At 48.0% G+C, this 23683-nt stretch overlaps 1 non-coding gene across 1 annotated transcript; it reads left to right on the top strand.

The window, feature by feature from the left end:
* The first annotated feature begins 22653 nt into the window (after positions 1-22653).
* Positions 22654-22853, top strand: LOC119979206. Its single transcript, XR_005463685.1, has one exon. It is a non-coding gene; the product is annotated as a U2 spliceosomal RNA (small nuclear RNA).
* The last annotated feature ends 830 nt before the right edge of the window (positions 22854-23683 follow it).

Raw genomic sequence — 23683 nt, 5'->3', positions numbered from 1 at the left:
AGACACGGGGAGAAAGGGCAAACTCCACAGACAGTCACCCAAGGCCAGAATTGGACCCGGCTCCCTGGTGCTGTGAGGCAGCAGTGCTAACCACTGTGCCACTGTGCTGCCCAGAAAACATTGTATGGACAGTATCATATTATTCAAATCAAAACAGAAAATCCTCGGGCAGCACGGTGGCGCAGTGGGTTAGCCCTGCAGCCTCGCGGCGCCGAGGTCCCAGGTTCGATCCCGGCTCTGGGTCACTGTCCGTGTGGAGTTTGCACATTCTCCCCGTGTTTGCGTGGGTCTCACCCCCACAACCCAAAAGGTGTGCAGGCTAGGTGGATTGTCCACACTAAATTGCCCCTTAATTGGAAAAAATTAATTGGGTACTCTAAATTTTAAAAAACCCCCAGAAAATCCTCGGCACATCTGGCACCAGCTACCTGGAGCGCAAAACGTTTCCGTTTGAAAACCTTTCATCGGAACTTACATAGAACATAGAACACTACAGCGCAGTACGGGCCCTTCGGCCCTCGATGTTGCGCCGACCTGTGAAACCATCTGAAGCCTATCTGACCTACACTATTCCATTTTCATCCATATGTCTATCCAGTGACCACTTAAATGCCCTTAAAGTTGGCGAGTCTACTACTGCTGCAGGCAGGGCGTTCCACACCCCTACTACTCTCTGAGTAAAGAAACTGCCTCTGACATCTGTCCTATATCTATCACCCCTCAATTTAAAGCTATGTCCCCTCGTGTTGGTCATCACCATCCGAGGAAAAAGACTCTCACTGTCCACCCTATCTAACCCTCTGACTATCTTATATGTCTCTATTAAGTAACCTCTCAGCCTTCTCCTCTCTAACGAAAACAACCTCAAGTCCCTGAGCCTTTCCTCGTAAGACCTTCCCTCCATACCAGGCAACATCCTAGTAAATCTCCTCTGAACCCTTTCCAAAGCTTCCACATCCTTCCTATAATGTGGTGACCAGAACTGCACGCAGTACTCCAGGTGCGGCCGCACCAGAGTTATGTACAGCTGCAGCATGACCTTGTGGCTCCGAAACTCAATCCCCCTGCTGATAAAGGCTAGCACACCATATGCCTTCTTAACAGCCCTATTAACCTGGGTGGCAACTTTCAGGGATTTATGTACCTGGATGCCGAGATCTCTCTGTTCATCTACACTACCAAGAATCTTGCCATTAGCCCAGTACTCTGCATTCCTGTTACTCCTTCAAAGTGAACCACCTCACACTTTTCCGCATTAAACTCCATCTGCCACCTCTCAGCTCAGCTCTGCAGCATATCTATGTCCCTCTGTATCCTATAACATCCTTCAGCACTATCCACAACTCCACCGACCTTCGTGTCATCTGCAAATTTACTAAACCATCCTTCTACACCCTCTTCCAGGTCATTTATAAAAATGACAAACAGCAGTGGCCCCAAAACAGATCCTTGCGGTACACCACTAGTAACTGAACTCCAGGATGAACATTTGCCATCAACCACCACCCTCTGTCTTCTTTCAGCTAGCCAATTACTGATCCAAACCGCTAAATCACTTTCAATCCCATACTTCCTTATTTTCTGCAATAGCCTACCGTGGGGAACCTTATCAAATGCCTTACTGAAATCCATATACACCGCATCAACCGCTTTACCCTGATCCACCTGTTTGGTCACCTTCTCAAAAAAACTCAAAAACTTAGTAAACCTTTCCAAGCTCTCCTTAAGGGTCACTGACCTGAAACATTCAGTCTGTTTCTCTCTCCACAGATAATGCCAGATCTGCTGAGTATTTCTAGTATTTTCTGTTTATATTTCAGATTATCAGCACTCACTGTATTTTGCTTTTGTGTCACATTACTGAACTCAATCCATATGGTCTGTGTCTGTCATTTCAGCACCATGCTTTGCATGAGATTTGAGCTCATTTAAATCCCATTCACTTACACAGTTAAAATTGGCCCCAATTATTGGATTGGATTGGATTTGTTTATTGTCACGTGTACCGAGGTACAGTGAAAAGTATTGTTCTGTGTGCAGCTCAGACAGATCATTCGTACACGAAAAGGAAATACATAGGGCAAACATAAAATACACAATGTACATAAAATATACAATGTATAAATTATTATAAGAATCATAGTTCAATGACTTTGATGTAACTTTTATCCTTTATTATGCCAGTGCTTGTCAATTGTCAAAAACTCTGCTTGCTATACCCTAACTCACACCACATATTGTTCACTCATCACTCTGGTACTTCCTGACGTATGTTGGCTTTCAGCCTGGTAACCTCTCAACATTAACATTTCATTATACCACGAGCCCGGTGGTGGCGGCTACCCTCACAATTTGGGGCAATGGAGACGGCACAGGGGAGAAGTGGAGGGCTCGATGGAGGCCCCGATACGGGGGAACCATCGGTTCGTCCCAGGGAGCATTGATGGCGGATTCCTGGGCTGGCACAGGGCAGGGGTTAGGAGGTTGAGGGACCTGTTTGTGGAGGGAATGTTCGCAAGTTTGGGGGAGTTAGAGGGGAAGTTTGGGCTCCCCCGGAGAACATGTTTAGGTACATGCAGGTGAGGGCGTTTGCCAGGCAGCAGGTGGAGGGGTTCCCCTTGCTGCCCCCACGAGGGGTGCGGGATCGGTTGCTCTCGGGGGTGTGGGTTGGAGGAGGGAGGATTTCGGACATATACCGGGTGAGGCCTCGGTGGAGGAACTGAAGGGTAAATGGGAAGAGGAGCTGGGTGAGGAGATTGAGGAGGGGACGTGGGCGGATGCCCTGGAGAGAGTGAATTCCTCCTCTTCCTGTGCGAGGCTTAGCCTCATACAGTTCAAGGTGCTGCATAGGGCCCACATGGCTGGGACGAGGATGAGTAGGTTTTTCGGGGGCGAGGACAGGTGTGCTAGATGCCCGGGGAGCCCAGCGAACCACGCCCATATGTTTTGGGCGTGCCCAGTGCTGGGGGAGTTTTGGAAGGGGGCAGCAAGGACGGTGTCGAGGGTGGTGGGATCCAGGGTCAAGCCAGGCTGGGGACTCGCAATTTTTGGGGTTGCAGTGGAGCCGGGAGTGCAGGAGGCGAAAGAGGCCGGTGTTCTGGCCTTTGCGTCCCTAATAGCCCGGCGGAGGATTCTTCTTCAGTGGAAGGATGCGAGGCCCCCAAGCATGGAGGCCTGGATCAATGATATGGCGGGGTTCATTAAATTGGAGAAGGTGAAATTTGCCCTGAGGGGATCAGTTCTTTAGGCGTTGGCAGCCTTTCCTGGACTTCCTGGCGGAACGGTAGGGAAATAGGCCGGCAGCAGCAGCAACCGGGGGGGGTTTGGATCGGGGGGAGGGAGAACTGTGTACATGGGTCTGTGGGATGTGGCGGGTGTTATCTTTTTCCCTTTTGTCGTTGGGTGTTTTTTTGGGGTTTTTTCTCTCTTGTTTGTAGTTGCTTTTGAAGTTGGGTGGGTATTGTTCTTGGGGTGTTACCGCGGTTGTTTTGTTAATAGAGTTGAGCTGTTTATATTTTGTAAAAATTTCAATAAAAATTATATTTAAAAAAAATTAACATTTCATCCTTGTTTTAAAATTCCTCTATGACCATAAGACCATAAGACATAGGAGTGGAAGTAAGGCCATTCGGCTCATCGAGTCCACTCCACCATTCAATCATGGTTGATTTCAACTCCATTTACCCGCTCTCTCCCCATAGCCCTTAATTCCTCGAGAAATCAAGAATTTATCAATTTCTGTCTTAAAGACACTCAATGTCCCGGCCTCCACCGCCCTCTGTGGCAATGAATTCCACAGACCTACCACTCTCTGGCTGAAGAAATTTCTCCTCATCTCTGTTCTAATGTGACTCCCTTTTATTCTAAGGCTGTGCCCCCGCGTCCTAGTCTCCCCTGCTAATGGAAACAACTTCCCTACGTCCATCCTATCCAAGCCATTCATTATCTTGTACGTTTCTATTAGATCTCCCCTCAACCTCCTAAACTCCAATGAATATAATCCCACGATCCTCAGACGTTCATCGTATGTTAGGCCTACCATTCCTGGGATCATCCGTGTGAATCTCCGCTGGACCCGCTCCAGTGCCAGTATGTCCTTCCTGAGGTATGGGGCCCAAAATTGCTCACAGTATTCTAAATGGGGCCTAACTAGTGCTTTATAAAGCCTCAGAAGTACATCCCTGCTTTTATATTCCAAGCCTCTTGAGATAAATGACAACATTACATTTGCTTTCTTAATTACGGACTCAACCTGCAAGTTTACCTTTAGAGAATCCTGGACTAGGACTCCCAAGTCCCTTTGCACTTTAGCATTATGAATTTTGTCACCGTTTAGAAAATAGTCCATGCCTCTATTCTTTTTTCCAAAGTGCAAGACCTCGCACTTGCCCACGTTGAATTTCATCAGCCACTTCTTGGACCATTCTCCTAAACTGTCTAAATCTGTCTGCAGCCTCCCCACCTCCTCAATACTACCTGCCCCTCCACCTATCTTTGTATCATCGGCAAACTTGGCCAGAATGCCCCCAGTCCCGTCATCTAGATCGTTAATATATAAAGAGAACAGCTGTGGCCCCAACACTGAACCCTGCGGGACACCACTTGTCACCGGTTGCCATTCCGAAAAAGAACCTTTTATCCCAACTCTCTGCCTTCTGTCTGACAGCCAATCGTCAATCCATGTTAGTACCTTGCCTCGAATACCATGGGCCCTTATTTTACTCAGCAGTCTCCCGTGAGGCACCTTGTCAAAGGCCTTTTGGAAGTCAAGATAGATAACATCCATTGGCTCTCCTTGGTCTAACCTATTTGTTATCTCTTCAAAGAACTCTAACAGGTTTGTCAGGCACGACCTCCCCTTACTAAATCCATGCTGACTTGTCCTAATCCGACCCTGCACTTCCAAGAATTTAGAAATCTCATCCTTAACGATGAATTCTAGAATTTTGCCAACAACCGAGGTTAGGCTAATTGGCTTATAATTTTCCATCTTTTTTCTTGTTCCCTTCTTGAACAGGGAGGTTACAACAGCGATTTTCCAATCCTCTGGACTTTCCCTGATTCCAGTGACTTTTGAAAGATCATAACTAACGCCTCCACTATTTCTTCAGCTATCTCCTTTAGAACTCTAGGATGTAGCCCATCTGGGCCCGGAGATTTATCAATTTTCAGACCTTTTAGTTTCTCTAGCACCTTCTCCTTTGTGATGGCAACCATATTCAACTCTGCCCCCTGACTTTCCTGAATTGTTGGGATATTACTCATGTCTTCTACTGTGAAGACTGACGCAAAGTACTTATTAATTTCCTCAGCTATTTCCTTGTCTCCCATCACTAGATTACCAGCGTCATTTTGGAGCGGCCCAATGTCTACTTTTGCCTCACGTTTGTTTTTAATGTATTTAAATAAACTTTTACTATCATTCCTAATGTTACTGGCTAGCCTACCTTCATATTTGATCCTCTCCTTCCTTATTTCTCTCTTTGTTATCCTCTGTTTGTTTTTGTAGCCTTCCCAATCTTCTGACTTCCCACTACTCTTTGCCACATTATAGGCTCTCTCTTTTGCCTTGATGCATTCCCTGACTTCCTTTGTCAGCCATGGCTGCCTAATCCTCCCTCTGATAACCTTTCTTTTCTTTGGGATGAACCTCTGCACTGTGTCCTCAATTACTCCCAGAAACTCCTGCCATTGCTGTTCTACTGTCTTTCCCACTAGGCTCTGCTTCCAGTCGATTTTCGTCAGTTCCTCCCTCATGCGCCTGTAATTACCTTTATTTAACTGTAAAACCTTTACATCTGATTCTACCTTCTTTCTTTCAAATTGCAGACTGAATTCTACCATATTATGATCACTGCTTCCTAAGTGTTCCCTTACTTTAAGATCTTTTATCAATTCTGGCTCATTACATAACACTAAGTCCAGAATAGCCTGTTCCCTCGTGGGCTCCATCACAAGCTGTTCCAAAAAGCCATCCTGTAAACATTCAATGAATTCCCTTTCTTTGGGTCCACTGGCAACATTATTTACCCAGTCCACCTGCATATTGAAGTCCCCCATGATCACTGTGACCTTGCCTTTCTGACATGCCCTTTCTATTTCGTGGTGCATTTTGTGCCCCTGGTCCTGACCACTGTCAGGAGGCCTGTACATAACTCCCATTATGGTTTTTTTGCCTTTGTGGTTCCTCAACTCTACCCACACAGACTCCACATCGTCTGACCCTATGTCGTTTAGTGCTATTGATTTAATTTCATTTCTAATTAACAAGGCAACCCCGCCCCCTCTACCCACCTCTCTGTCTTTTCGATAGGTTGTAAATCCCTGGATGTTTAACTGCCAGTCCTGAACCCCCTGCAACCACGTCTCTGTGATGCCTACCACATCATACCTGCCAGTCACAATCTGGGCCACAAGCTCATCTACCTTGTTCCATACACTGTGGGCATTTAAATATAGCACCTTTAATTCCCTATTGACTGTCCCTTTTTGTTTTCTTAGTGTGGTCGACCTTGGTTTACTGAGCCTTTCCATACACTGTGTCATATTTTGTGAGATGGGGACTATCGTAACCTCTCCTGAGCTCTGTCTTTTCGTGATTTTTTGTAATCCTAAGCAGCTACGCTTCCCACTGATTCCTTCACCTCTTGGTTCCCTGACTTTCCCTTCCCCCCCAATCTCTAGTTTAAAGTCCTATTGACCACCCTATTTACTCTTTTCGGCAGAACACTGGTCCCAGCTCGGTTCAGGTGGAGACCATCCCAACGGTATAGGTCCCCCCTGTCCCAAAACTGATGCCAGTGTCCCATGAAAAGGAACCCCTCTTTCCCACACCACTCTTTCAGCCACGTGTTAACTTCCCTTATCCTTGCCTCCCTATGCCAATTTGCACATGGCTCGGGCAGTAATCCGGAGATTATGACCCTTGAGGACCTGTTTTTTAATTTGAATCCTAACTCTTTATAATCTCTAAACAGGTCCTCTTTCCTAGACTTGCCTAAGTTGTTGGTACCGACTATGGCTTTGCAACTCTCTATTTCTGTAGCCTCCTCCATCCCACAACAGACAGAGCAACTCAAAACTGGGCATCCAGCTGTGGGCCACCAGCAGCAGCAGAATGATATTGAACAACAGCCTGTAACCTCTTGGCCCAACATATCCCCCATTCCACTATTACCATCAAGTCGGGGGATCCACTTTGGTTCAATGAAGAGTGCAGGAGAGCATGCCAGGAGACATATAAATACGGTGGCTGCAGGAGCAGGTTAGAGGCTACGAAACCTGAGGCATGTACCTCACCTCCTGACACCCCAAAGCCTGTCTACCATCTACAAGGCACACGTCAAGAGTGTGATGGAATACTCACCACTTGCCTGGATGAGTGCAGCTCCAACAACAATCAAGAAGCTCGACACCATCCAGGACAAAGCAACCTACTTGCTTGGCACCCATCCACAAACATTTACTCTCTCCACCATTGACAAACAATAGCAGCTGTACGTACCATCTACAAGATGCACTGCAGGATCGCGCCAAGGATCCTTAGACAGCACCTTCCAAACACACGACTCCTACCATCTAGATCGAAGGACAAGGGCAGCCAACAACATCACCTTGATGTTTCCCTCCAAGCCACTCACCATCCTGACTTGGAAACACATCACCGTTCCTTCACTGTCACTGGGTCAAAATCCTGGAATCCTTCTCCTTGTGTCTGCGTGTGTTTCACCCCCACAGCTCAAAGATGTGCAGGGTACGTGGATTGGCAACGCTAAATTGCCCCTTAATTGGAAAAAAACATTTAAAAAAATAAAATAAAATATAAATATAAAATCCTGGAAACCCCTCCCTAACAGCACAATGGGAGTACCTGCTTACAGTACCACATGAACTGCAGTGATTCAAGAAGGAAGCTCACCACCACCTTTGCAAGGGCAACTAGGGATGGGCAATGCATTCTGGCCTAACCAGCAGCGCCTGAATCCCATTAATGAATTTTTTAAATCACAGAAACCTGAAGCTCATGTAACAGACATGATGAGCCTGAAAGTTCATCCTAGTCATGACACTGGGCCAGGATGCTTCAAACAAATCCATGTATTAGAAACAGTTTTACACTCAAGGGACCAACACAGAGTATATGTGAAAATATGCTTTTTAAGGCTGGAAAAATGGGGTCATCTTATTTGCTACGTTGAGTTTTACACCACAATCGATGGTAGATAAGAACGGACCCAGCACGGTAGCACAAGTGGATAGCACTGTGGCTTCACAGCGCCAGGGTCCTAGGTTTGATTCCCCGCTGGGTCACTGTCTGTGCGGAGTCTGCACGTTCTCCCCGTGTGTGCGTGGGTTTCCTCTGGGTGCTCCTGTTTCCTCCCACAGTCCAAAGATGTGCAGGTTAGGTGGATTGGCCATGTTAAAGTGTCCTTAGCGACCAAAAAGATTAGGCGGGGTTATTGGGTTACGGGGATAGGGTGGAAGTGAGGGCTTAAGTGGGTCGGTGCAGACTCGATGGGCCGAATGGCCTCCGTCTGCACTGCATGTTCTACGTTCTAAGTAAGAGTAGTTCCATCCAGCTAGACAACAGTGGAAGGGCGTTGGAAAAGGGTGGAGTGGTCAAGCAATACAAAGGCTGAAGACAGAATGAGGAGGGACAGTTTACCTTTGTCACAGTCACTTGGGATGTCCTTTGTGACTTTGATAAGAGCTGTTTTGGTACTGTGGCAGGGGCAGAAACCTGATCGGAAGAATTCGAACATGGAATTCCAAGAAAGATGGGAATGGATTCGGGAAGCGACAACATGTTCAAGGACGACGATTATGAATGACAGAATTTCACACCAGGAAGTCAAACATCAGGTGTGAACACTTGAGAGCATTTTGTACAAATGACTGATGAGCTGCTGGCGTATTCAATGTTCATCTTACTAAACAAGTCAAATTGGCATCTTATTGGTTAGCTTCAATTTTAATCTGTGGGATAGTAGCTGGTTATTTTTCACCATAATCAAAATCTCAAGACCAAGTAATTATGTATCTTTGAAGCAATGAATTTCTGAGAATCTGACGCTGTCACCTGATAATTAATTACAGAGAAAAACAAGCACTCTTTCTTTCTTCACTGTAAGGGAATAATTATTGACCAGACAATAAGTACACAGAGAAAGCAGTCAGTAGTCCATGTCATACCAGTAATCTAGTACGAATCCTTAAGCAAGGAAAAAAAATAGTCAGATAAGTGTATACTTATTTAACTTTGGGAAAGACTTTGCTTATTGAAGTTTTTAAAGAGTGAACCACATAGAATTAATTATAAATTAGATTGCTAGACTAGCTCTTGCTACCAGAAAGGTAGACAGTTAATATTAATAAATGTAAATAGTCTTTCGAGGGCAGTGGCCTCCTTAGTCCTCAAAAGATACAGAACAAAAAATATGCTGATGACACCAATCTGCATGCCCAGATGTTGAATCACTGATACCCACAACCTCTCCATTACTAAATTGGAATCACCTATCACATTTGTCCTACGCCCACAGCACAAAACCTTCCCAGATGAGTGCAGCTCCAGCAACATACAAGAAGCTTGGCACCATCCAGAACAAATTGGTCTGCTTGACTAGCGCCTCATCCACCACTAAAACATTCACTCACTCCGTCCAGCACTGACACAGAGGCAGCAGTGTACTGCAAGATGCACTGCATCACCTCACCAAAGTCTCTTCAATTGTAACTTCCAATCACACAGGTTGTTTTAGCTCAGTTGGCTGGACAGCTGGTTCATGATGCAGAGCGAGGCCAGCAGCATGGGTTCAATTCCTGTACTAGCTGAGATTATTCATGAAGGCCCTGCTGTCTCTTTTTTTAAATTTAGAGTACCCAATTCATTTTTTCCAATTAAGGGGCAATTTAGTGTGGCCAATCCACCTAGCCTGCACACCTTTGGGTTGTGGGGGCGAAACCCACACAAACATGGGGAGAATTTGCAAACTCCACGTGGACAGTGAACCAGAGCCGGGATCGAACCTGGGACCTCGGCACCATGAGGCAGCAATGCTAACCACTGTGCCACAGTGCTGCCCGGGCCCTGCCTTCTCAATCTTGTCCCTCATCTCAGATATGGTGATCCTCAGGTTAAATCACCACAGCGCCAGCGCCAATGGCACTGATTCTCCGCTCTCCGGAGAATCGGTGGACCGGCGCCGGGGCGGCGTCAAGCGATTCGCACCCGGCCTGGGCTGAGAGAATCCCGCCCTACATTGGTTCAAGTAGGCAGCTCATCATTACCTTGTCATAGGCAATTAGGAATAGGCAATGAGTGCTGGTATTGCTCACATCCCATGAACAAATTCAACATTAATTGGCATCCTCTTTAAGCGAGGCCACAGAACTGCTCCAGGTCTGATGGACCCTCTGGTCTTTCCCAATATGTACATACCTGCGCAGCTCCTTCCAAGATCGCAGGATATCTTTTTTTTTATAAATAATTTTTATTCAAAATTTTTCACATATTTTCAACAACAAACAAACCCCCCTTTACAAAAATAAGAGAAACAACAAAAAACGCATAAATAAACAGATTATAGCTATATCACACATTCCCCCAGACTACATGCCCCCCACTAAACGATAATAAATACAATAGTAAACACAAAGTACCACCCCCCTCCGGTTGCTGCTGCTGCTGACCATCTCGGTAGCATGGTGGTTAGCATCAATGCTTCACAGCTCCAGGGTCCCAGGTTCGATTCCCGGCTGGGTCACTGTCTGTGTGGAGTCTGCACGTCCTCCCCGTGTGTGCGTGGGTTTCCTCCGGGTGCTCCGGTTTCCTCCCACAGTCCAAAGATGTGCAGGTTAGGTGGATTGGCCATGCTAAATTGCCCGTAGTGTAAGGTTAATGGGGGGATTGTTGGGATACGGGTTACGTGGGTTTAAGTAGGGTGATCATTGCTCGGCACAACATCGAGGGCTGAAGGGCCTGTTCTGTGCTGTACTGTTCTATGTTCTATCTCCTAACGCTCCGCTAGAAAGTCTAGGAACGGTTGCCACCGCCTGAAGAATATTTGCACAGATCCTCTTAAGGCAAATTTTACCTTCTCTAATTTAATAAACCCTGCCATGTCGCTGATCCAGGCTTCCACACTTAGGGGGCCTCGCATCCTCCCACTCCAACAGAATCCTCCGCCTGGCTACCAGGGACGCAAAGGCCAGAATACCGGCCTCTTTCGCCTCCTGCACTCCTGGCTCGTCCGATACCCCAAATATTGCGAGCCCCCAGCTCGACTTAACCCGGGTGTTCACCACCTTCGACACCGTCCTCGCAACGCCCCTCCAGAATTCATCCAGCGCTGGGCACGCCCAGAACATGTGGGCGTGGTCTGCCGGGCTCCCCGAACACCTCGCACACCTGTCCTCTACCCCAAAAAACTGACTCAGCCTTGTCCCAGTCTGTGCGCCCTGTGCAGAACCTTAAATTGTATCAGGCTAAGCCTGGCGCAAGAGGAGGAAGAATTTACCCTACCCAGGCCCACGTACCCTCGTCTTATCTCCTCCCCAAGCTCCTCCTCCCACTTACCTTTTAGCTCCTCCACCGAGGCCTCCTCCTCCTGCATCTCCTGGTAGATCGCCGATTCCTTGCCCTCTTGAACCCATGTCCCCGAGAGCACCCTATCCTGGATCCTGCGTGCTGGCAACAGCGGGAATGCCCTCACCTGCCGTCTTACGAACGCCCTTACCTGCATGTACCTGAAGGCATTTCCGGAGGGAGCCCGAATTGTTCCTCCAACGCCCCAAGGCTCGCAAACATCCCGTCTATAAACAGGTCCCCCATCCTTCTAATACCTGCCCTGTGCCAGCTCAAGAACCCCACACCCATTCTCCCTGGGACAAACCGATGGTTCTATCAGATTGGGGACCACACCGAAGCCTCTACCTCCTCCTGTGGCATCTCCATTGCCCCCAAAATTTTGAGGGACGCCACCACCACTGGACTCGTGGTGTACCTTGTCGGCGGGAGCGGCAGCGGTGCCGTCACCAGCGCTCTTAGGCTCATGCCCACACAGGACGCCATCTCCAGCCTCTTCCACGCCGCCCCCTCCCCCCTCCATTACCCACTTGTGTATCATCGCCACGTTGGCAGCCCAGTAGTGCCTGCATAGATTGGGCAACGCCAGCACACCCCCCCCCCCCCCCCCCCCGCCCCTACTCCACTCCAGAAACACCCTTCTCACCCTCGGGGTCTTCTTCACCCATACAAACCCCATAATGCTTCTGCTGACCCGCTTAAAAAAGGCCTTAGAGATCAGGATGGGGAGGCACTGGAATATAAAACGGAATCTCGGGAGCACCACCATCTTCACTGATTGCACCCTACCCGCCAGGGAGAGCGGCAACATATCCCACCTTTTAAAAAAATAAATTTAGAGTACCCAATTATTTTTTCCAGTTAAGGGACAATTTAGCGAGGCCAATCCACCTACCCTGCACATCTTTTGGGTTGTGGGGGCGAAACCCACGCAAACACAGGGTGCAAACTCCACACGGACAGTGACCCAGGGCTGGGATTCAAACCCGGGTCCTCAGCGCCGTAGGCAACAATGCTAACCACTGTGCCACTGTGCTGCCCATATCCCACCTTTTAAACTCCTCCTCTATTTGCTCCACCAGCCTCGTCAAGTTGAGCTTGTGTAGGGCCCCCCAGCTCCTGGCCACCTGGATCCCCAGGTACCTGAAACTCCTTTCTGCCCTTTTCAGTGGAAGCTAATCTATCCCCCTTCCCTGGCCCCCTGGGTGTACCACGAACAGCTCGCTCTTCCCCATGTTGAGCTTAAACCTCAAACTCCCTGAGGATCCGCAACACCTCCGCCATCCCTCCCACCGGGTCCGCCACATACAATAACAGATCATCGGCATACAGCAATACCCGGTGTTCCTCCCGCACCAACCCCCTCCAGTTCCTGGACTCCCTCAAAGCCATCACCAAAGGCTCATTTGCCAACGCAAATAGCAGGGGGGATAGGGGGCCCCCCAGCCTCATCCCCCGGTACAGCCGAAAGTATTCCGACCTCCTCCGATTCGTGGCCACACTCGCCACCGGGGCTTCGTATAGTAACCTCACCCAACTGACGAACCCCTCCCCGAACCCAAACCTCCTCAATACCTTCCACAGGTACCCGCACTCCACCCTATCAAAGGCCTTCTCCGCATCCATAGCCGCCACTATCTCCGCCTCCCCCTCCACTGCCAGCATCATGATTACATTTAGGAGCCTCTGCACGTTGGTGTTTAGCTGCCTTCCTTTCACGAAACCCTTTCACTGGTCCTCGTGGATGACCCCCCGGGACACAGTCCTCAATTCTAGTAGCCAACACCTTCACTAACAATTTTGCATCCACATTGAGGAGCGAGATTGGCCTATACGACCCACACTGTAAGGGGTCCTTGTCCCGCTTCAAGATCAGCGAGATCAGCGCCCTAGACATCGTCGGGGGTAGGACCCCCCTCCCTCGCCTCATTGAAAGTCCTCACTAGTAGTGGGCCCAGCAGGTCCATATACTTCCTGTAAAACTCCACCGGGAACCCATCTGGCCCCGGTGCCTTCCCCGCCTGCATACTCCCCAGTCCCTTAGCCAGTTCCTCCAGCCCTACCGGCGCCCCCAGCCCCGCCACCTGCCCCTCCTCTACCCTCGGGAACCTCAGTCGGTCCATAAACCGGCACAACCCCCCCTCCTCTGTCGGGGGCTCCAACCTATACAGCCACTCATAAAAGTCTCTAAATGCCCCGTTTATTCCCACCGCACTCCGCACCGTTTCCCCCCTTTATCTCTAACTCCCCCGATCTCCCTCGCTGCCTCCCGCTTCCGAAGCTGGTGTGCCAGCATCCAGCTAGCCTTCTCCCCGTGTTCATACACCGCCCCTTGGGCCTTCCTCCACTGTACCTCCACCTTCTTGGTAGTTAACAGGTCAAACTCGGCCTGGAGGCTTCATCGCTCCTTGAGTAGTCCCTCATTAAGGGCCTCTGTGTACCTCCTATCTACCCTTACCATATCCCCCACCAGCCTCTCCCTCTCTCTCCTCTCCTTCCCCTCCTTGTGGGCCCTAATGGAGATTAGCTCTCCCCTGATCACTGCCTTCAGCGCCTCCCAGACCACCCCTCCCTGCACCTCCCCATTATCGTTGATCTCTAGGTATCTTTCTGTGCACCCCCGGGTCCGCCCGCTCACCTCTTCATCCGCCAACATCCCCACTTCCAGGCGCCATGGCGGGCACTGGTCTCTCTCCTCCCCAAGCTCGAGGTCCACCCAGTGTGGGCCATGGTCAGGGATGGCTATGGCCAAATACTCAATGTCCTCCACCCTCTGAATCAGCGCCCTGCTCATCACAAAAAAATCAATCCGGGAGTAGGCTCTATGGACGTGGCAGAAGAATGAGAATTCCCTGGCCCCCGGCCTAACAAACCACCATGGGTATACTCCTCCCATCTGGTCCATAAACCCCCTCAGCACCTTGGCCGCGGCCGGCCTCCTACCCATCCTGGATCTCGGGTGGTCCAATGCTGGATCTAATACCGTATTGAATTCCCCCCCCCAGTTTGCACTGGGGCTAGGAGCAGCGCCCAGAAGCAATTCACTGTCGTTTGCCATGCAAATTTATGCATGGTGGAGATCGAAAGGGATTCCATGGCTAATCACGCTATCAGGCAGCCATTTTGAGCAGACGGCCCGATACCGAGGTCAGGCAGCAGGGCCCCCTTTCCCACCGCAACGCACATCCAACTCTACTTTCTTCACCGCTCCACTCCTGGTCCAATCCATACAGTGCCGGGGAAATATTGCTGTCACCTTCCCACACTGGGATTTGTCGAACAAATGCCGTTGGGGGCCCTAAAAAGAGCGCAAAAGTCCGTTTCTGGCGGGAGCTGCCGAACGTGCGACTTAGCTCCGCATAGCTGCAACCGGAAGTCCGATCCCAGGATACCTCAACAAAATGTTTTGAAATGTAATCTCTGTTGTAATGTAGGAAATACAGCAGGAAATTTGTTCGCAGTAAGATCACACAAACAGCAATGTGGTAATAACCAGATAATCTGTTTCAGTGAGGTTGGTTGAAGGATATCTATTGGCCAGGACACTGGGAAGAACTCCCCAGCTTTTCTTCACAATAATGCTGTGGGATCTTTCATGTCTGTTTGCAGATGGGGCCTCAGTACAAATCGGACCCGGATAGGATTCTGACAAGTACAATTCTGCAGTCTCCATCACACGAGATACAATGGCAGACAAAGGTAGTGAGCAAAACCATGGAAAGAAATCACCTGAATCCAGTTTGTTGGACCAATGCCTTTTTTCTATTAACTGCTACTCAATGGCTGCAGCATGGGGGATCCTTGGCTTTGACAGTGAGATTCCAATCCACCTCTTCCACCACTAAGCTGAACTGGAACCTCCAACCTCCTCACTTGGCATAGCTCAATTAGAATCAGTAAATATAGATTAACTGGTCGAGATCTCATTGTTATTGTGGGAGCTTGCTGTATGCAAATTAACTTCCGCACTTCGTACAACACTGACTATACTTCAAAAGTACTTCATTGGCTGGAGAAACATAGGAAAGAGGAGCAGGAGTGGGCCATTCAGCCCATCGAACCTCTGCCATTCAACTAGATCATGGCTGACCTCTACCTCAGTGCCATTTTCCTGACTATCCCCATATCCCTTAACGTCTTTATTGTACAGAAATCTACTGATCTCTGTCTTGAACGTACTCGATGACTGAACCTCTGTAGTCCTTTGTAAGAATTGTGTATGTTTCAATGAGATCACCTCTCATTCTTCTGAACCCCAGAGAATACAGGGCCAGCCTCCTCAATCTCTCCTCGTAAGGCAACTTTGCCCTCCCACAAATCAGTCTTTGTTGCACTCCTTCTGTGGCAGCTTTTCCTTCCTTAGGTAAGGAGGCCAAAACTGTACACATCACTCCAGGTATGGTCTCACCATGACTCTATACCAGGGTTTCCCAGATTTTTTCAGCCATGGAACCCTTTGACCTCCCAAGACTACTGAGGGAACCCGTAAGAAACATTGTTGTTACGTTGAATCATTAAACCACAAAAAATTTATTGTTTTTGTACAATAGGCACAAACATACAAAGTTATAGAAGTATTTTCTATTTCTTACATGTATACATTTATTGTAATTAAAATGTTATCTTATTCAACCAATATTAAGTCTTCCCCTTTTGTCATATTTAATGGGAGGAGTGATGCTGCTTCTTTTGTTTGTTTAGTATTAGGAGTATTGCCGGAGAGCAACTCATACACGTACACAGACTCTCGCTCTCCCTCTCTCACGCATGCCCTACACCCTCAGCCACTCTCCCACTCACCTCCCTCTTTCTCCCATGAGCATACTCTCACACCTCTCTCCCTCCCTCCATGGGCACTCCCTCCCTTGCTTTGCCTCATTCGCTCCATGGCCACATCCTCTCCCACCCCATTGCCCGCTGCCTCCCTCACCCCATGGCTGCTATCTACCACTTTCCAATATCCACTCTCTTCCTTGCTCCCACCCTGGCAGCATGGTACACATCACTCCAGGTATGGTCTCACCATGACTCTATACCAGGGTTTCCCAGATTTTTTCAGCCATGGAACCCTTTGACCTCCCAAGACTACTGAGAGAACCCGTAAGAAACATTGTTGTTACGTTGAATCATTAAACCACAAAAAATTGTGGGTGTAGGTTAGATCATAGAATTTACAGTGCAGAAGGAGGCCATTCGGCCCATCGAGTCTGCACCGGCTCTTGGAAAGAGCACCCTTCCCGAGGTCAACACCTCCACCCTATCCCCATAACCCAGTAACCCCACCCAACACTAAGGCCAATTTTGGACACTAAGGGCAATTTATCATGGCCAATCCACCTAACCTGCACATCTTTGGACTGTGGGAGGAAACCGGAGCACCCGGAGGAAATCCATGCACACACAGAGAGAACATGCAGACTCCGCACAGACAGCAGCCCAAGCCGGGAATCGAACCTGGGACCCTGGAGCTGTGAAGCAATTGTGCTAATCACTATGCTACTGTGCTGCCCCGTGCTAGCACAGTTGCTTTACAGCTCCAGGGTCCCAGGTTCAATCCCCAGCTTGGGTCACTGTGCGGAGTCTGCACGTTCTCCCCGTGTGTGCGAGTGCGTAGGTTTCCTCCCACAGTCCAAAGATGTGCGGGTTAGGTGGATTGGCCATGCTAAATTGCCCTTAATATCCAAAAAGGTTAAGTGGGGTTACTGGGATAGGGTGGAAGTGTGGGCTTGGGTAGGGTGCTCTTTCCAAGGGCCGGTGCAGACCCGATGGGCCGAATGGCCTCCTTCTGCACTGTAAATTCAATGATTCTATGACCTCTGAGGACTTACTTTCCTGGCGTTTACAGCTGGCCCAATCAGAGGATGGTATCTCACTGCATAGGCTCCTCACTAGCGAGTCTATCAGCAGCCAATGCAGGGTGAAACCAACCTCTGATTGGACAAACAACTTCATAGAATTTTCAAGCTTTCTAATCAGACTGGCCCACTGCCAAATCCTTGGATGGGTCTGCTGTGTTCTTGCCTACTCACTTAGCCTGTCTAAATCTCTTCTTTTTAATAAATATTTTTATTCTCCTCCTATTTCACATTTTCTCCCGTATTTACACTCACCAACAATAAACAATAATGAGCAACAGATATGTCAAACCCCATAACAATAACAACGATCCCATCCTCCCACCAACCCCCAAACATCAGCCCGCATGTTTACATAAACAAATGGCAAAAAGGAATCAGGGATTACCCATAGTCATCCTTAATATACACAGCCCCCCAACCCTCCCACACATCCCCCCCCCCCAACTAATGTTCAATGTTATCCAGTTCTTCAAGGTGCATAATAAATAGTGCCCATGACTTGTAGAACCCCTCCGAGCTTCCCCTCAGTTCAAACTTAACCTTCTCAAGGGTCAAGTATTCCAACAGGTCTCCCCGCCACGCCAGGGCACAGGGTGGAGAAGCTGCTCTCCATCCCAGCAGGATCCGCCTTCGGGCGATCAACGAGGCGAAGGCTATGGTATCTGCCTCCCCACCCGTTTCCAACCCTGGCTGGTCCGACACCCCGAATATGGTCTCCCGGGGACCCGGGTCCAGTTTCACGTGCACCACCTTGGAAATTACCCTAAAAACCTCCTTCCAGTACTCCTCTAGCTTTGGACAGGACCAAAACATATGAACGTGATTAGCACCCCCCCCCCCCCCCCCCCCCCCCCCGCGTAACGCTCACACACATCTTCTACTCCTTCAAAGAATCGGCTCATCCTCGCCCTCGTGAGGTGCGTTCTGTATACCACCTTCAGCTGTATCAGCCCCAAACTCGCACATGAGGTGGAGGCATTTACTCTCCGGAGCATCTCATACCAGACCCCCTCCTCCATATCCTCTCTCAACTCTTCCTCCCACTTTGCTTTGATCCCTTCCAGTGGTGCCTTATCCACTTCCAAAATAGCTCCATACACTGCTGACACTACCCTCTTCTCCAGTCCCCTTGCCGCCAGCACCTCCTCCAACAATGTGGGGGCCGGTCCCTCCGAGAAGCTCGGTATCTCCTTCCTGGCAAAATCCCGAACCTGCATGTATCTAAACATTTCCCCCTGCTCCAGCCCATACTTCGCTTCCAGCTCCCTCAATCCTGCAAACCGACCCCGAAGAAACAAAACTTTTAGCGTCATAATCCCCTTCTCTTCACATTTCCCAAAACTTCCATCCCACTTCCCTTTGTCTTTATAAATTTAGAATACCCAATTCATTTTTTTTTTCCAATTAAGGGGCAATTTAGCGTGTTCAATCCACCTACCTTTGCACATCTTTGGGTTGTGGGGGCGAAACCCATGCAAACACGGGGAGAATGTGCAAACTCCACACGGACAGTGACCCAGAGCCAGGATCGAACCTGGGACCTCGGCGCCGTGAGGCAACAGGGCTAACTCACTGCGCCACCGTGCTGCCCTTCCATCCCACTTCCCTGGCTCAAATCTGTGGTTCCCCCGAATCGGCATTTCCCTTGACTCTGCCCCCAACCCGAAGTGTTGGTGAAACCGCCTCCAGATTTTCAATGAAGCTATTATTACCGGACTCCTTGAGTATTTTCCCGGAGCTATTGGGAGCGGCGCTGTTGCTAGTGCTTTCAGTCCCGACCCCCTGCACAAACTCTCCTCCATTCTGACCCACTGGGAATCAACCCCTCTGACCCAGCTCCGCACCTTCTCCACATTCGCCTCAGTAGTAGTACATCAGGTTTGGGAGACCCAAACCCCCTGCCTGCCTTCCCCTCTGTAGCAGCACCTTCCTCACTCTGGCCACCTTCCCTCGATATGAACGAGGTAATCCTTCCCTCAATTTCCCTGAAAAAAGTCTTTGGCAGGAAATTGGTAGGCATTGAAAAATAAACAGAAATCACGGCAACACATTCATTTTAACCGCCTGTACCTGACCCGCCTGAATAAATCTCTTGAAGCCTCTTTGCATCTTCCTCACAACTCACATGCCCACCTAGTTTTGTATCATCAGCAAACTTGTAAATATTGCATTTGGTTTCCACATCAAATTAATTGATTTAGATTGTGAGTAGCTGGGGCCTACGCACTGACCCCAAGCACTACCCCATTACTAAGAGCCTGCAACCTGAGAATGACCTATGTTTATTTCTATCTCTGTTTTCTATCCTTTAACCAGTTTTCAATCCAAGCCAGTATATTACCTCAATCCCATGTCTCAAATTTTGTTTATTGACCGCTTATGTTGGACCTTATCAAAAACCATCTGAAAATTCAGATATACCATAGCCACTGTTCCCCCCTTATCTATTTTGCTAGTATTCTGCTGTAAATCTGTAAATGCAAGTTTTTATTTCCCTGGACTCTGCACCTGGTGCAAAGCAGTTGGAGCCCATCCCAACGTCCAGACTCAGTGGTTTGGGTTTTGTGCACCCCCTTGTGTCTGTTGCTGGTATGTACAAGCCCCAGATTCACCTCGGACCTTTTTATAAAGATGCTGAGAACCCAGCTCAATGTATGGTCTCAGATCTGAATGCTGGAATATATATAATGGAAAGGATCTTTTGTGGCATGTTTACTACAAATCAAAGATAACACACACAGAGGCTATCAAGTCCCCAATGGCATATAAAAGGGGCCTCACGGTAGCATGGTGGTTAGCATCAATGCTTCACAGCTCCAGGGTCCCAGGTTCGATTCCCGGCTGGGTCACTGTCTGTGTGGAGTCTGCACGTCCTCCCCGTGTGTGCGTGGGTTTCCTCCGGGTGCTCCGGTTTCCTCCCACAGTCCAAAGATGTGCGGGTTAGGTGGATTGGCCATGCTAAATTGCCCGTAGTGTAAGGTTAATGGGGGGATTGTTGGGTTACGGGTATACGGGTTACGTGGGTTTAAGTGGGGTGATCATTGCTCGGCACAACATCGAGGGCCGAAGGGCCTGTTCTGTGCTGTACTGTTCTATAAATGTCAGATGCTCATAAATGATTGATAAATGAATCGAGTACAGATAACTGCCCAAAAGTATTGCCAGGAAGAAACAGCATGGAATGGGCCAAGGGTTTGCTCATTACAGAGCTGGTTACCATTCTGTTGGGCAGTGTGAGGTCTTGTAGCATCAATGTTGTCAGTATCCTGCAAGATATACACCAATTGGACTGGGTTTTAAAAAATGAAGTAAGGAGAAAAATTAAATTGAAAAACAGCAAAACTGAAACCAGAGACACCCACTACACAAGTACTAATTTGGTAAGTTCAAATCCTGCCCTGACAGTTGGGGAATTTAAATTTGGTTCATTAAATAAATCTATGACAAAAAAAATCTCGTTTGCATAATGGTAACTATGAAATTACTGTGACATTGTGAAAGAAAAACATCGAGGTTCATGAATGCCATTCAGGGAAGGAAATCTGCCGCCCTAACTGAAGCTGGTCTATATCTGACCCCTGACCAATGTGGTTAACTCTTACCTGCCCTCTGAAACAGCCCAGCTAGCCACTCGGTTGTATTTAACAAGATGGCTTATCATCACTGTCTCCTAGGCAATAGGGATGACCTTGCCAATATGTCCATGTCCCATGAACCAAAACAAAAGTTTGCAGTTCGATACCAAGGACAGTTGTCTGCATCTTTGCCTTTTAACTGATCGTCAACTATGATTCAACCTGCTGTTTATGGGAATCTGGGCTACATGTGAAAGACATTGCTGCTCTGTAAATTACCTACGAGGCCTTGAAGCTGGCAATCAATTCTGTCCTAATAGGGTGTAACTCATTCTAAGCTATTACTGCACTAATAGCCTTGTGAAAATGAGTATTCAGTTATATTTATGTCAATATTGTTTTAAAATTGTAGTAATGGAAACTCATAATGGAATCCCAGCTCTCCCTGGTAGACGCTACTGTGCAAAATCATCCCCAGTTTTGGGATGGAACAGGAATGTGCAATTAATGTATCTGAACTGCTCAGTCTGTTCCATTGTCGAGTGTGCGCACAATCGACCCAGCAGCCGCATTAATCCCTCACCATGCCATATTGCAGATAGAGAAATTGGTCGCAGCACAACCTTTGGAACAAACATTGACAGGAAGGGTGCCAGTCATTAAAAAAAAGCCAAACACCCTTGCACTGGCACCCGTAACTCTTTGCCCTGGGCTTCAGTGTCCCTCAACTGGTGCACAGTATTCCTCTCCTGCATTTTGGAGAAACTAAGGGGCCTTCACTATAATAATGCACTCCCAGGTTTAACAAGAGGCATACCTGGATGACCATTCACCTTATCTAACAAGGCCAGTGCACTTATGTACAGCACTGAACACCAAAAGGTTTGAATCCAAATGATCAGATTATAGGATATTTGAAGGAGAAGGGATAATGAAGCCGACAGTTGCCTCTTTACCGTAATAAAACTGAACATTTTGATTGCTGGAAAGGCACTGGGAGATCTTCAAACAATAATCCAGGGAGGCTGTTGGCACCTTTAGCTTTCTGTTCAATCATCTTGGATTGTAGGATCTGTCATCCCAAACAAAGTAGTGATCTTAATGACTAATTTACTGAGATCAATGGGAAATTGAGGGCTTCAGGTTCTCTTTTTAACCAGCCTGCCCAGGTTGTAAATTCTGAGAGTTCAGTGATTGGATGAACTAATATCTTACTTTGCCTCTTTGCTTCTACATAGAAATTCAAAGAGGTGACAAAATGGAAACGGGCCATTCAGCTCAACCTGTTTGTTTCAGCAATTACCCTCCTCATGCAGTTCCCTGTTCCACTTTTCCTTTGCCCATCTCTAATCTAATCTTGAATGTTAACATAATTTCTACCCCGACCGTGCCTATGTATTGCTTGACTGAAATAACCTGTTGCGACTGGGTGTTCTTCCTTCCTTGGGCTACCGGAGAATGTGACGGCCATTACACATAACCTCCAGTCAGTGGTCCACTGTGATCGAGGCTTAATTGGTTAAACATGTCGATCTGGACTCAACAGTGCACAAGACACAGGTTTCAGTTCATTTGGAACTCTGTTTATATACAGTCAAACTGCACTCACCACAGCTCATGATGGGGAGAAGGGATCGCTTCTCTGCCTTTTGGCTCAGATCAAGTGTAGTATCTGCTCTGCCTTTTGGCTCAGATCTGGTATGTCTCTCTTGTGGGGTCCATGAATTGGATTCAGTTTGAATTTGAATTGGTTTTTGGAGCAGGCAAGGAGCTGGATTAGGAGTTTACCCCTGTCCACACTCTGAGCCCCGGCTTTGTAACTCAGAAAAGGTAATAAAAAATTTTTAAATGATGGGGAGAAGGGGAAACTGTAAGAGTTTATGGTTTCCCAGCTTACCTGCCTGAAATACCTGTGTCTGATCTCCCATAGGTTTACGTTAAGTAAAGGCACACTTCAATTCAACTCAATTTGACTTTATTTTTCAAAGGAAATTCATTTTGGGTAACATCACCTGTTTGTGAAACAAAAACATAAAATAATAACAATAAAAGGAAGAAAATTGCCCTTTCACAGAGATCTAACCTTAACTATCCACAAAAAGCATTACAAATTGAACCAGGCCTATTACCGCCCCATCTGTCTTTTGTTTTAATTCGTTCATGGGATGTGGATGTGGGTGTCTCTGACTGGGCCAGCGTTTATTGCCCATCCCAAATTGCCTTTGAACTGAGTGGCTCGCTCGGCCATTGCAGAGGGCAGTTAAGAGTCAACCACATTGCTGTGGGTCTGGGCTCGCATGTAGGTCAGACCAGGTAAAGATGGAAGGTCTCCTTCCCAAGAGGACATTGGTGAACATTGGGTTTTTATGCCAATCAACAATGGTTTCATAGTCATCATTAGACTTTTAATTTCAGGTATTTGTTAATGAAATTCAAATTTTACCATCTGTCGTGGCGGGATTTAAACCCAGATCCCCAGAGCATTGGTCTGGGTCTCTGGATTATTAGTCCAGTGACAATACCACTACACCATCGCCTCCCCAAAGATTCTGCTCTTGATCATCAGGAAGTAATGGAAAGAGTTGTCAACAGTGTTATTAAACTGCTCTTGTTCACCAATGACCTGATCACAGACACTCAGTTTGGGTTCCACCAGGGTCACT

The sequence above is a fragment of the Scyliorhinus canicula genome, chromosome 15 (assembly GCF_902713615.1).
Source record: "Scyliorhinus canicula chromosome 15, sScyCan1.1, whole genome shotgun sequence".
Taxonomy (NCBI): Eukaryota; Metazoa; Chordata; class Chondrichthyes; order Carcharhiniformes; family Scyliorhinidae; genus Scyliorhinus; species Scyliorhinus canicula.
The sequence above is the reverse complement of the archived record's forward strand: the minus strand, read 5'-3'. Positions and strand labels throughout refer to the sequence as shown.